Source organism: Thermobia domestica, chromosome 4, assembly GCF_964235325.1.
Source record: "Thermobia domestica chromosome 4, izTheDome1.hap1.1, whole genome shotgun sequence".
NCBI lineage: Eukaryota > Metazoa > Arthropoda > Insecta > Zygentoma > Lepismatidae > Thermobia > Thermobia domestica.
The window spans coordinates 317,241,453-317,253,749 of NC_137457.1; the positions used below are offsets into that span (position 1 = coordinate 317,241,453).

The 12,297-nt window shown below is 34.1% G+C and overlaps 1 protein-coding gene and 1 long non-coding RNA gene across 3 annotated transcripts in view; one reads left to right on the forward strand and one right to left on the reverse strand.

Moving 5' to 3' along the window:
* LOC145684350 (uncharacterized) overlaps positions 1-7,652 on the reverse strand; it is a 42,166-nt gene extending 34,514 nt beyond the window's left edge. Inside the window, exon 1 of the long non-coding RNA XR_014131277.1 lies at positions 7,420-7,652. This is a non-coding gene — a long non-coding RNA (uncharacterized LOC145684350). The remainder of the gene's footprint in view (positions 1-7,419) is intronic.
* The window catches only part of LOC145684347 (phospholipid scramblase 2-like), a 360,612-nt gene that overhangs the window by 236,896 nt on the left and 111,419 nt on the right, over positions 1-12,297 (forward strand). The window contains exons 1-2 of one of the 2 annotated variants that reach the window (XM_081756561.1): positions 2,231-2,342; positions 6,705-6,820. The exons of the other annotated variant lie outside the window; for it this stretch is intronic. The gene's annotated coding sequence lies outside the window, so the exon portion shown is untranslated. Of the gene's footprint in view, positions 1-2,230; positions 2,343-6,704; positions 6,821-12,297 lie in introns of those variants that run through there. 2 annotated transcript variants of the gene reach the window in all.

Consider the following 12,297-nt stretch of genomic DNA (forward strand, 5'->3'; position numbering starts at 1 on the left):
TTCTTATTGTCAGGTCTTTTTCAATGGAAAGCATAACCAATGGAGATGACCTCTCTTGGGGCATTCAATTCCTTGAAAGTGTCAATTCTTCTTGATGTAAAAAAAAAAAAAAAAAAAACTTTTCTTTTGCTAACGCCATAGATGCAGTTAATATTAATTTCAGAAGCTTTGTAGATTCACTAAATATTTTTTCTAGATTGTTGCGAACAATTCCTTCTAGCAAACTCAATTCCTGACAGTGATCCGAATTCTCTTTCACCGTAGACTGAAGAGAGTTCGTAGCTGTAAAAAAAATGTATATTGAACTCATTTTATTCATAGTTTTCTAGGAAAATTTAAAATAAATTGTGGAAATGTATCTAGTGCAAACAACATTACTGCCATATGATTTCCTGTAAATTTAAACCGGATTCTTTTCGAACACTCTCTTCAATTGCCCTTTGCTTGTTTTATCTAAGCCTTAATTGCAAGTTGAAGCTGGGCATTTTTTGAAAGTTATTTGCAGAAGTCGTGATATACAATTCATTCAGAATTTGTAGGTTATTTGCAGAATTGAAACACGAAAAATAAAATAAATCTAATAACTAATAACCAAAGCAGCTGATACAAAAGAAGTATATGAATTGCTAATGCCACATATTCATACATCAACACACATATGTGCGTAAAAGAAAAAGAACTACATTCCAAATCATCCGTCTTGGTTGTTACGCAATGCACGATGAACACAATATACTTCCACATGAGGCAAAACAATGCTTATTAATGTCTTACGTTCAGGAAAGCAAACCTTGAAACCCGCCAGATGTAGCATGTAACATAAGCCAAAAATCAAAGAACGTCAAAACAAATAGCATCGCCAATTCTACACACAGAAGTGTTAGCTGAGAAGATTCCAAAGTATTTGAGGGAGGCCCAATACATGTACGTAATATCGAACCTGTCTTTTACTGCACCCGAAAAGACGTTAAGTAATTTTTAATTACTGTCACTTATATTTATAGAAAAATGTTAGAACGATAATTTTTATAAAAAAAGAAAGAGTACATGATGGGGCGTAAAATAAAATATTTAGCCTATGCCAATAATTTCTCTGTTAAACAAGTATAGTTCGTTAGGAAAGTCTACAAATGTTAGTCAAGTTTCGAAATTTTTGGTTGGTTCGGACCGGTGGATCCCCCTCGTGGCTACGTCCCTGAGCATTGCTAACTAGTCCCAAATTCAATGTGGCGTTCCCCATTATACAGTTTTATGTGGAAATTATCAAGAGTATAAAATACTGTATACTTATTTTATATTAAAAAATATGTATATACTAAAATACTATCCACAAAGGGGGCGGGGGGATTGCACATATTGACTTATTAATATTTGGTTCGTAAACTACTGTAGAGGAAGCTTTCATTATCTATATAAGCTAAGAATTAACTTGTTACTGCGGGTCTACTTTCATTTGTTTTCTGCTCTACTACGTATTTTCTTCGTTATTTTGTAATTCTACAATCACTTTTTTAATTGTAATTATGTTGATTTGCTTCAGTATAGTCGCGTAATTTTAAAACATGAATGCATAAAAACAATGCATGAATCCGTTTGTTAATTGGTAGTGAAACAAAATTCAGAAAGCTTATTTAGCGCGAGAAACCTTCTCGTTCGCTGGAAACCGTGTTGCGTTGCAGAAGCACTGCAACGACCAGTCTCTTTAACTTCTGAGACAGGGGAAAGGAGACTTAATTCCATTCGCTCCAATTACCGCGCTGAAGGAATCTAGTCGTTGTATGCTCGCTGCAACACAATATAAATTAGAGACTCTGTGACGGATTATTTTTCGCTATTTAAAATGGATTAACGGAACAGACAGTTACAGAAGTATATATATATATATATATATATATATATATATATATATATATATATATATATATATATATATATATATATATATATATATATGTGTGTGTGTGTGTGTGTGTGTGTGTGTGTGTGTGTGTGTGTGTGTTATTTAAAGTATAGATGGGAGTATTAGAAAGTATTTTTCTGTTCTTTACTACTATTACTAATATTTTTTCTTGAAATACATTAGTCGTTGCGCAACACTGCAACACTAACATAAGCCGCCACTGGATTGTGGACAGTATAAGGTAAAAGGTGGTAGTGATCAGAGGAGAGATTTCTGAGCATATAAGTAAATATCCCTAAAGGAAAATTAGATTTTTTAGTATCTGTGATTTAAGAATAAAGAAACTTTCTTTTTGTTGAAGTAGTTACTTTTGTATATAACATTTGTATTAATATTTACTATTGGTTAAGAAAGTATCAGCCAATGGATATTATATGTTATGGTATGCATTATTTTCTAATTTTTAGCTTAATTGAGATTACATAACATTTAAGTAATTAAAAATACTATTATCCTGAGCCGGTTTCATAGGTAATATATAATGTACGACATACTTTAGTCATCACTAAGCTATAATTCATAAACGTTTAATTCGACATGTAAATGTAGGAAGATATTTGTAATAAGTTCACTTCAGCAGACGGTTCTACCAAATAGAAAATGTAGAGGTAAAATACGATTTGATACATTTTTCGTGAAGGAATGAGTGTGAATATAAGTAATTACTGTCGGTGCAAAGCATATTGAAATGAATTTTGAGTGATAGTGGAGGTATATTTGTCTTCATTCCCTAACATTTTTGATGAAATCGTTACTTTTGTGTTGAAAAAGGCATCGAAAATAGTAGCTTCCCCACTTGCCTATATCATCAATGCATCTTTTAAAAATGGTATACATCCTACGAAATTAATATCATTAATTATAAAACCATTACACAAGAAAGCAAACAGGGATAAAGTGGAACACTGAGACCAAGTGGTCCTTAGTCAGTGTTCCCTAAGATATCAGAAAATGCTTTCCTTTCTAGGTTACATCAGAGGCGTCGTTTAGAGGAGCAGGAGGGAGCAATTGCCTCCACCCCAAGAGTTTGAAAAATACATATATTTTAATCGATTGTCTACTAATATACTAGTGATAAAAAGTGAAAGTTTCATGTTGGTGGTGCTCTTGCCCCCCCCCCTCAAGCGAAGTGTGAAATGACGCCCCTGAGTTACACCAATATTTCAAATGTAATAATAATATTTGCTCCTCTCAATATGTTGTTTTAAAAAAAAAAAAGAGAGAGAGAGAGAGAGAGAGATAGAAATCAACCTAAACTGCTATGTACGATTTCGTTCTGTACGTCATGCATGGCACGAACACGAAACGCTATCTTTTCGGTGTCTTCTGTGACTTGACGAAAACATTTGATTGCATGGACTACCAGATTTTATTACATTAGTTATATAGATACGGTATCAGGAGTATTAAACTATTGTGGATAGAATCCTATTTCTCGAACAGAATACAAATTGTAGAAGCATCCCACCTAAATCAAGAATCGAAATATATGAGTAAGCACAAATCAAAACCTGAATACAACAACGTAGGTGTTCCACAAGGATCAATTTTCGGACCTATACTGTTTCTTCTCTACATAAATGATCAGCCAGACCACCTTAGAAAGACTAAACTTATTTTGTATTCAGATGATACAAACGTTATTATAAAACAAGAACGACCCAAAACCCAAAAGAATAGATAACAATGTATGTCACATAGTTTTCTGATTTCCAAATAATAAATTATTTCTAAACTCAGACAAAACACCCTGTTTATACTTCCATTCTCACCACTCTAAATTGACACCATATCCAGTACTTCGAATAGACGAGACAATAACAAAGCCAACATGTCTTTACTTATTAATGTCCAGGAACATCTAAAGAACATACGGCATACTGCTGGTTCAAGAAATTCCGCAGAGGTGAGGAGAGCCTGGAAGATGACGAGCGCAGTGGTCGGCCATCCGCTGTTGACAACGACCAAATGAGAGTCTTAGTCGAAGCCAATTCACGCACAACTGTTCGAGAGCTTGTTGACTACTTGGGTGTAACACTTATAACAATTTCCAACCACCTGCAAGAGATTGGAAAGTCAAAAAAACACACACACACGATAAATGGGTGCCGTACATGACATAAAAACATCGAAATCGTCGTTTTGAGGTGTCGTATTCTCTTTTTCTGCGGAACAAGAACGATCCGTTTCTCGACAGGATTGTGATGTGTGATGAGAAGTGATTCCTTTACGACAATCGGCGACGTTCGGCGGAGTAGTTGGACGTCGGCGAAGTTACTCATCAGTTCCCAAAGCCAAAACTCCACCCACAAAAGATCACGGTGACTGTTTGGTGGTCTGCAGCCGGTCTTATCCATCACAGCCTCCTGAATCCGGGCGAAACGATTACGGCAGAGAAGTACTGCCAACAAATCGACGAAGTGCACCAGAAGCTTCGACGTATGTGCCCGGCATTGGTCAACAGAAAGGGACTAATCATGCTCCACGACAACGCTCGTCCGCATGTTGCACAACAGACGCTGGAAAAGTTGAAGGCATTTGGATACGAAACTTTGCCTCATCCACTATACCCACCGGACCTCTCACCCACCGACTACCGCTTTTTCAAGCATCTCGAGAACTTCCTCCGCGAGAAATACTTCAAAAGCCGAGACGATACCGAAGCGACGTTCATCGACTTCGTCGCGTCCAGACTAAAGAATTCTATGCTACCGGCATTAACACACTTGCTTTTCGTTGGAAGAAGTGTATTGATTGTCATGGTTTTTATTTCGACTAATAAATGTTTGTTTAAACTGAGATATGCTCTTTTGAAATTGAAGGTTGAAAACCGCAAGAACTTTCTTTACAACCTGATAGTTTAACTTCAAAGTCTAACCCTGGCTTCCTGTTAATAGTTAAAGATGTAAATTTAGCTAAGATTTATATTCTGATTGATTTTGTAAAGTGATTCAGGTCATGTGATTAAACTTGACCAAGATCAATTCTTTTCGCCCAAAAGCAATGACAATATTCTTCTTTCATGCTAAAACCACGAAATTCAGGAGAGGGAGTCAAAACCTTGGGCAAAACCCACGGAGCAAGCACAGGTTGATATGTTTTTTGTTGCGTGACTATATTTTCATAGAATTTTAGTTTGCATTCATATACTCAATCTATATTCAATTATTCAAACATATCACAGGAAATTAACAGTCTAGAGCAGCGTTTCCCAACCTTTTTCAACTTGCGGCACACTACGGGTGTTACTTGGAATCTCGCGGCACACTTATAGATATTACTTGGATTCTCGCGGCACACTTATAGACATTATTTGTAAATATAAAACACATTGGTATTTTTTCTGTGATTATTGATCTCCTTCTCAGAAAGGTTTTCCCCCGTGGTAAATCATTATGTTATTTTTCATTCTATTTTAAAAATAGAAAACAATTGCAGTGAAATATTGGACTCAGGTTTTTAAAAATACGCTTTTTAAAAACTATATCCAACCTTTTACTAAGAAGGAAGATCACTAAATAACGAACGAACGAACAAACCTCTTATACTTTTAAAACACAAATGTAGGTAATTTGTCGAAAGGATTGAATTATATTTTAAATTTTCAAGTTACGAAATCTGCAACAATAAACAAGCAATAATGGTCATAACAATTATAACGAATACATTTTTCAACATTAGAAATGTACAGAACAGTAACCCTGTATGAAACTTAAAATTGTAGATTCATAGTAGAGGTTCATAGTCATGTGAAATACAAATATACATTTTCCCCTACGTTTGGCAATTTGATTGCTATAAAATTATTAATTTTGCTTCGATTCCTCGCGGCACACCAGCGGCCCATTCACGGCACACCAGTGTGCCGCGGCACACCGGTTGGGAAACGCTGGTCTAGAGTCATGGATGTAACTACGGGTTAAGTATTCTGTCATCACATGATGTCTACTTCCAAACATCCACTTTACTAGTACAGAATTGTTTGCTAGACTGCTTAGAGCATCGTGTATTGCGAATTACTGCCATTCCTTCCAAGCAACCAACGCAACTTGGTATTCGGGGACAGAAATTGAAATGTTTATATGAAAAGTAAAATATTTAAAGATAATATTTGGGAATCACTGAGGAGTTACTCTGCTTCAGGAAACCGCGAAACTAAAAATTACAAATATTAATTTTGACGTAACAGTAAAGCTTACTGCAAAACTGTAATTTATCTTCCACATTTTCCGAATATTGCACATTTGTATTAGGATTTTCTTTATTAGTTCAACATATTTATCATGTCAGATGAGAGGTGGTTTTATTATTGGAATTGCCTTCAACATAAATAATAAATATCCAAGCGGATTTAAGAATTTTTAATAACTTACTTTCTGCTATTAGCTCAGATTTATTAACTATGTTTATTTACAATTTATGGCAAGTAACAAAGTATGTATTATATTTTCTGCAATATTTCATAGAAGTAATTTAGTGTGTATGAATTTTATGAAAAAAGAAATTAAATTACTAGAAGTGATGCTATCTTTCTTCCGATGTTTTTAGCTTTTTTTTCGATATATTGCAAACCATGAAAATCAAACCATCTCAAGTTGTTTATCTAACGATTACCATTTTTACAATTTCATTCAATATCCAACAGATTTGAAGTATCACGAAAACATTAACATAATTAGTGATTTACGAATCTTTGTGGTCAATTAACCGATTTTATTACTATATGATTTCAATATTGTTTCAGGATGAGAGAAAACAAGTGAGTTGAATGAGGATAAAGAGGGAGAAATATTGATTTGAGGCTGAGGTTGAGGGAATATGGTCATCTCTTCGGTGTAACTGGATTTTAAAATTTTACAGGTATTTTGTTAACTATTTTCCACTGTAACAATTTGTTAGTGTATTTCTTCAGCTATTTTCATGTAGCAATAACTATGAAGATGTTATAGTGAAAAATAATTGTGGACATTTTAGTCCAGTTGTAACACTCCCCTGCACGTCACTTTGGTTCTGACCCGAATTTTGAAGGTTAATTCTCCAGAGAAAGAAAAAAAACTCAAAGGTCAAACCACAATGGCGATACATAACAGGCGGCCCGAATTTTGAAGGTTAATTCTCCGGAAAAAGAAAAAACTCAAAGGTCAAACCACAATGTCTATACATAACAGGCGGCCCGAATTTTGAAGGTTAATTCTCCGGAAAAAGAAAAAACTCAAAGGTCAAACCACAATGGCTATACATAATAGGCGGTCACGGAATACTGTATAGCTAGAAGAAATTTTACCTTAAATTCCATTAACAAAACAATTCAACTATTATAATCTCAATTTGAGGCTGCAATATTCAATAAAAATATTAAATTCCAATAGTAACAATTTATTATTAACACTATTCTAACTAAGATCAAACACGCAACACAGAAACTTGATATAAATTTGAATATTAACAATTTTTCTTACCTTTTCCACACCAAACTGTCGGTTCACGTCTCAAGCAAAACTAGAGACCAATTGTCTTACTAACAAAAGGTCGAGTGAAGCCTCCAAATTCCTTGCAATTAATAAGCCGAAAGTTTATACATAATAGAACCCAAACGAATAGAAGTTACAGGCTTTTAATATGAGACAACTTGCGACTTAAAAATAAAATAAACGTGATACAGGCACACAAACTCGCTCACTTCTCCGATCCCGGTGGCTTCCTCCATTGAACTAACTGCTCAACCAAGTAGGCACATGCCATAAGGCGCAAGCAGTGTTGCCAACTAACATCTGGCTCATTGTTTAGGTTACCAACTCAGACATTTCTATATATTTTAATAACATTTCCACCTCGATATTAGTGTCACAATCTGTTACCCATTCAAATATACTTTTTCACACTGACAATATAATATATAAAAATGCATTTAATTTTTAATAATTTTTCCTCTTTTATTACAAAACAGTTTTTTATTTGTTTTATTCTTTTCATATTCTTCATTTCTTCGGCACATGACAGCATAATTTATAGGAAATTCTGTAGCAGCTCCGACGCTGGTACATAGTACAAATAAACCAAAAAAAGGGCAAAACACGAACATTCAAAGGAAACAAGCCGAAACCTTTTCTAAAATGATCATGATACTCTATGCAGTAACTCTGAGAAATTTCCCAAAAATCCCGCGTCGGGTTTGATCACTATGGCCGCCATATTGGATAGTCTATTTCCAACACCGAACATTTTCTTGGAAATCATAGCATTCATTTTAACTGACTATAATACAGGTTGTAAACACAGTAGAGATATTAAGCATACCTCATTGAAAACATATTTAATTAGTAGTTCTTATTGTAAAAGTTGAAGAAATTAACGTTTTCCCGAAAGAAAAAGAAGGAAAATTCTACATAATGTCTCAAAAGAAAAGTAAAAAATTTACTTTTTGGATTTTTATTACAACTTTGTAGATAGAAGAAACATAAAATATGCACAAAATGATTGGCTATACCTTTCTTTGTAAAACATTAAAAATACATAATATAACATCTCCTAAAAGCTGTGATTTTGAAGATTCATATAATGCATTAAATTCTCTTTTGATCCGTACTGTAAGATTTTCATCTCTGCATCCACGACCTTGGAGTGAACTTATCAGTGCGTAGGTATTTGCAGAGACTTCAAAAAGCTCTACAAACTTAAATATTATCTTCTTTGGAGTAATCAAGTACAGGAAATTTCCGATAATTTCATGGAAATTTTAATATATACGCATATACCTAGGTAGTACTTGCTTGTAGGAACAGTCGGAAGAAATTTACATGTATCCGCAAGAATTGGTTAATTCTTCTTTAGTCAGAAAGTCAATCTAATTCCCAGGTTGAGACTTTTTCTAGAGGTTGTAATATTGATTAAATTTTTAAATAGGGTATACTTATACATCCACTTAGTCATCATCACTCTATGGAAGGCAATGGCAAACCACCATGGATTTTCTTTGCCCTAGGAACCTTCGGGTCAAAGACATGCATTCAAGCAGAACATTGCATCATCAATTCAGCTAATGATCCTGTAAAACTAAAGCATATTTTACTAAAACAGGAACTCCCGAAGTTTGTCAAACTAAGGTACTCCCATGCGCAAAAAAAAATGCGCGTATACTGTAACTCACGATGTTCCGTATTTATTCATTTTTCCTTACGTTTATGGGTAAAATTGAGTTATTAGTATGTGGAGATAATAGAGAGCAATCCATCTAAGGAGATATTTCAAAAAAATATAATAAAATAATAAAAATATAAACAAAAAACAAAATTATGCTCGGTTTTGTGTATACTGGCAACGATGATTTCTAGGGATTTTTTCAGTAGTTCAGCACGATTGCGGAGGGAATTCAGTAGGGAAGTCGAGGAGATGGATCAAGGAACTGGATACTGAACTAAAATGTTGCATTTATTGGTTAAAACCTAGTGTGTAGATTGCCTGCCAAATATAAATTAGATTCTGTAACTAATATGTCGTACGAAAATATAGAATTAAACAGAAAAACTCTTATGTTAAGGTTCGAAGCGATACGCTCCATGGTTATGAAGATTATTTCTTAAGAAAAAAGAACAAAAACAACGTAGCCTCTGTGGTTAGGTGGGTAGAGTGGCGGACTCATAGTTATTTTATTACTTTGACACCACATCGAATCCCATCCTATCCCATTTTTTTTTTTTTTACAAAACATTATAATTTTCATGTTAATAAGAACCAAAGCAATATACTAAGGACAACTTATTGATATCCAGGATTACAGTATTATTGGTAATAGCTATTGTTTTCAGTTCATGTTGTTCTATAGCTTCTCTCACCCTGTTTTCTTGGGAAAATAACAATTTTGTCTCCAACAAAATGTAAAGGATATATACGGACAGAAAAAAGACATCTTAGTATCAAACATGATTTATCGTGATGAAATGGACTAGTTTGCCATTATTTAAAAAAAAACTAAAGTAAATTACTGAAGTTGACTTCCCTTTAGCTTTTAGCAAAAAAAAATATTTTTTTCTTTATAAGACAACTTCTTTATGAGGCAAGGTGTGTGATCATACCCACAAATTTAGCTAGGGAGTGAAAGATAATCGTTTATACAAACATTTTACAGGTTTAGGTGCGTGAAACACCAATACACCATGGTCTCGCTTATCCGACCATCCTTTGTTACACATACCGTATGATCCGATATATCATTGCAGAAAGCACCAATCGGCAAGAAGAACTGCAAGTTGTGGTCTTAATCTATTTTTCCTGCTCTGGAGTATATCGCCTAGCGCGCCCGTCTACACGTTGACTCATACATCTATCATTCAGTGCATACACGTATCCAGGTTTTCTATTCGGAGGGGGCCCAACACGAATCCTCGTAAGCACGTAATTCTAATGTTTTAAAAATATCAATATCAATATCAATATCAATAATAATAATAATAATAATAATAATAATAATAATAATAATAATAATAATAATAATAATAATAATGCAACAGTTCTGTATTTCTCTTAAACTTTTTCCTACTTTTCATTTATAAACCGGTTTACTTTGGAAACTGCATTATAGCACAAACAAAATGAAACATATTTTCGAGAGAAATGTAACTAAAGAAAACTGTCTGCTACGTATATCACATAACAAAAATAGCAAGAAGACATTGAGTGTATCGTTCTAATATATTAAAGTTAAAAACAGAACGGAAACAAAATGTTAATCCTATTTAATTCCTGTTCTTTAATTCCAAATGGTATAATGGCATTATGGTATGTTCTTAGAATTATAACAAGACAACAGCACATTGCCCAAAGTTTGGACACTGACTATTAGTAAACTGATATAAAAGAATCTCAAAAGGGTAAAAGCATGTTTATTAAAAAGTGCTTGAGTTTCGGAGGGGTACAGCCCTCAGGCCCTCACGCTGGATACGTCCCTGATTCAGTGCAGTGCAGTTATTTGTTATAAAACATTATTATTAGATGTGTAATATGTAAAATTATATCATAAGTTTTACTTTTAACAGGTCTTTTCTTAACACATCCATATTATCCAGCGTTCTGCCTGCCTGTTTATGTCGGATAAGCGAAATTCTACTGTATTTCCAAAGCTAGCATATACATGAACTAGAATTGTATTGTCCTAGAACAGACAATAGTGTGAAATGCTTATATTAAAAGGCTGGAATAAAAAAAAATACTGTTTTGGTAGCGTGAGAACAAATTAAAAACAATTCAATATATTTCCTAGGTATTAGATTATCATCTTATTGTGTCGATATGTATTCTTTTTTTAAACATAGTTTTAAAAGTCATACGATTCTCAATATTCCTAAGGAAATCGAAAGAAAAACTCCTATGTGCCTCTTGTGGCAAAGCGGCTTAAGTGCGTGGTCTGAAACGTTAAGGTATAGATAGAGTACCCGTACTTCAAAAATGCAAATCCGGGACGCTACTAAATTACGAGAATCTTTGAAATGCTTAAAATTGAAAGAAGTGTTGAATACTAATTTACTTTTCTCCATTAGATAGAGTTGTTCAAGCATTACGTTATCATATTTTTATTCCTTTCGCTAGACCTTCTTCCAAGGGCGCCGATTTCTCTGTAATTCTTTTTCTGGGAGGGCATTCAAATGCAGACGATATATATTAGGATTTTAAAGCAAATTGCATTCAAATTATGCCAAACATTGTATATTCATAAATACAAAGGGGGCCTACATGAGCTTTGGGGGGCCCGGCCCCCTAGGATCGGCGCCCTTGCCTTCTTCCTAGTTAAGCAAACGTAAGCAGATGATTTACTCCCTTCCCCTGGTAAGCAAAATTGTTTTTGTTTCTCAAGATTTGTTGTGTTTCGTGAAATAACAGCAAGAATTTCCAGATTACTTAAACATCTAAATGAATGTTTTCACTTAGAGCCATCCCGTCGATTCGCTTTGCCTAGGACTAAAATAAATTAAGGGTCAATAATGAAAGAGACATGTGGATCGAAGATCTTTCTTTAGTCGAACGTTGATTTTTTCAAATCCAGGATGGGAAATTATATTATGTGTACAATTTTCGAAATTAATTGTATACAATCGTAAAAATATCTTACAAAACGATGGTTTATTGCAAAATACTTTGACTCAAAGAATAAATTACAAGTAATAAACTTGTTACTTTTCCTGAAGAGTCTAAGTCTTGAATGAGACAGAGGCTCTTCAGCGTAGTGCTTGGAAAGATTGCCTCACTTGTTCTACCTTCCCGTGACGCAGCCTTGATTCGACTTGATCCTAAACGGATTATTCAGAAGTCGAAGTCGGAAGATGTTTCCCATTTTTCCCAAACAC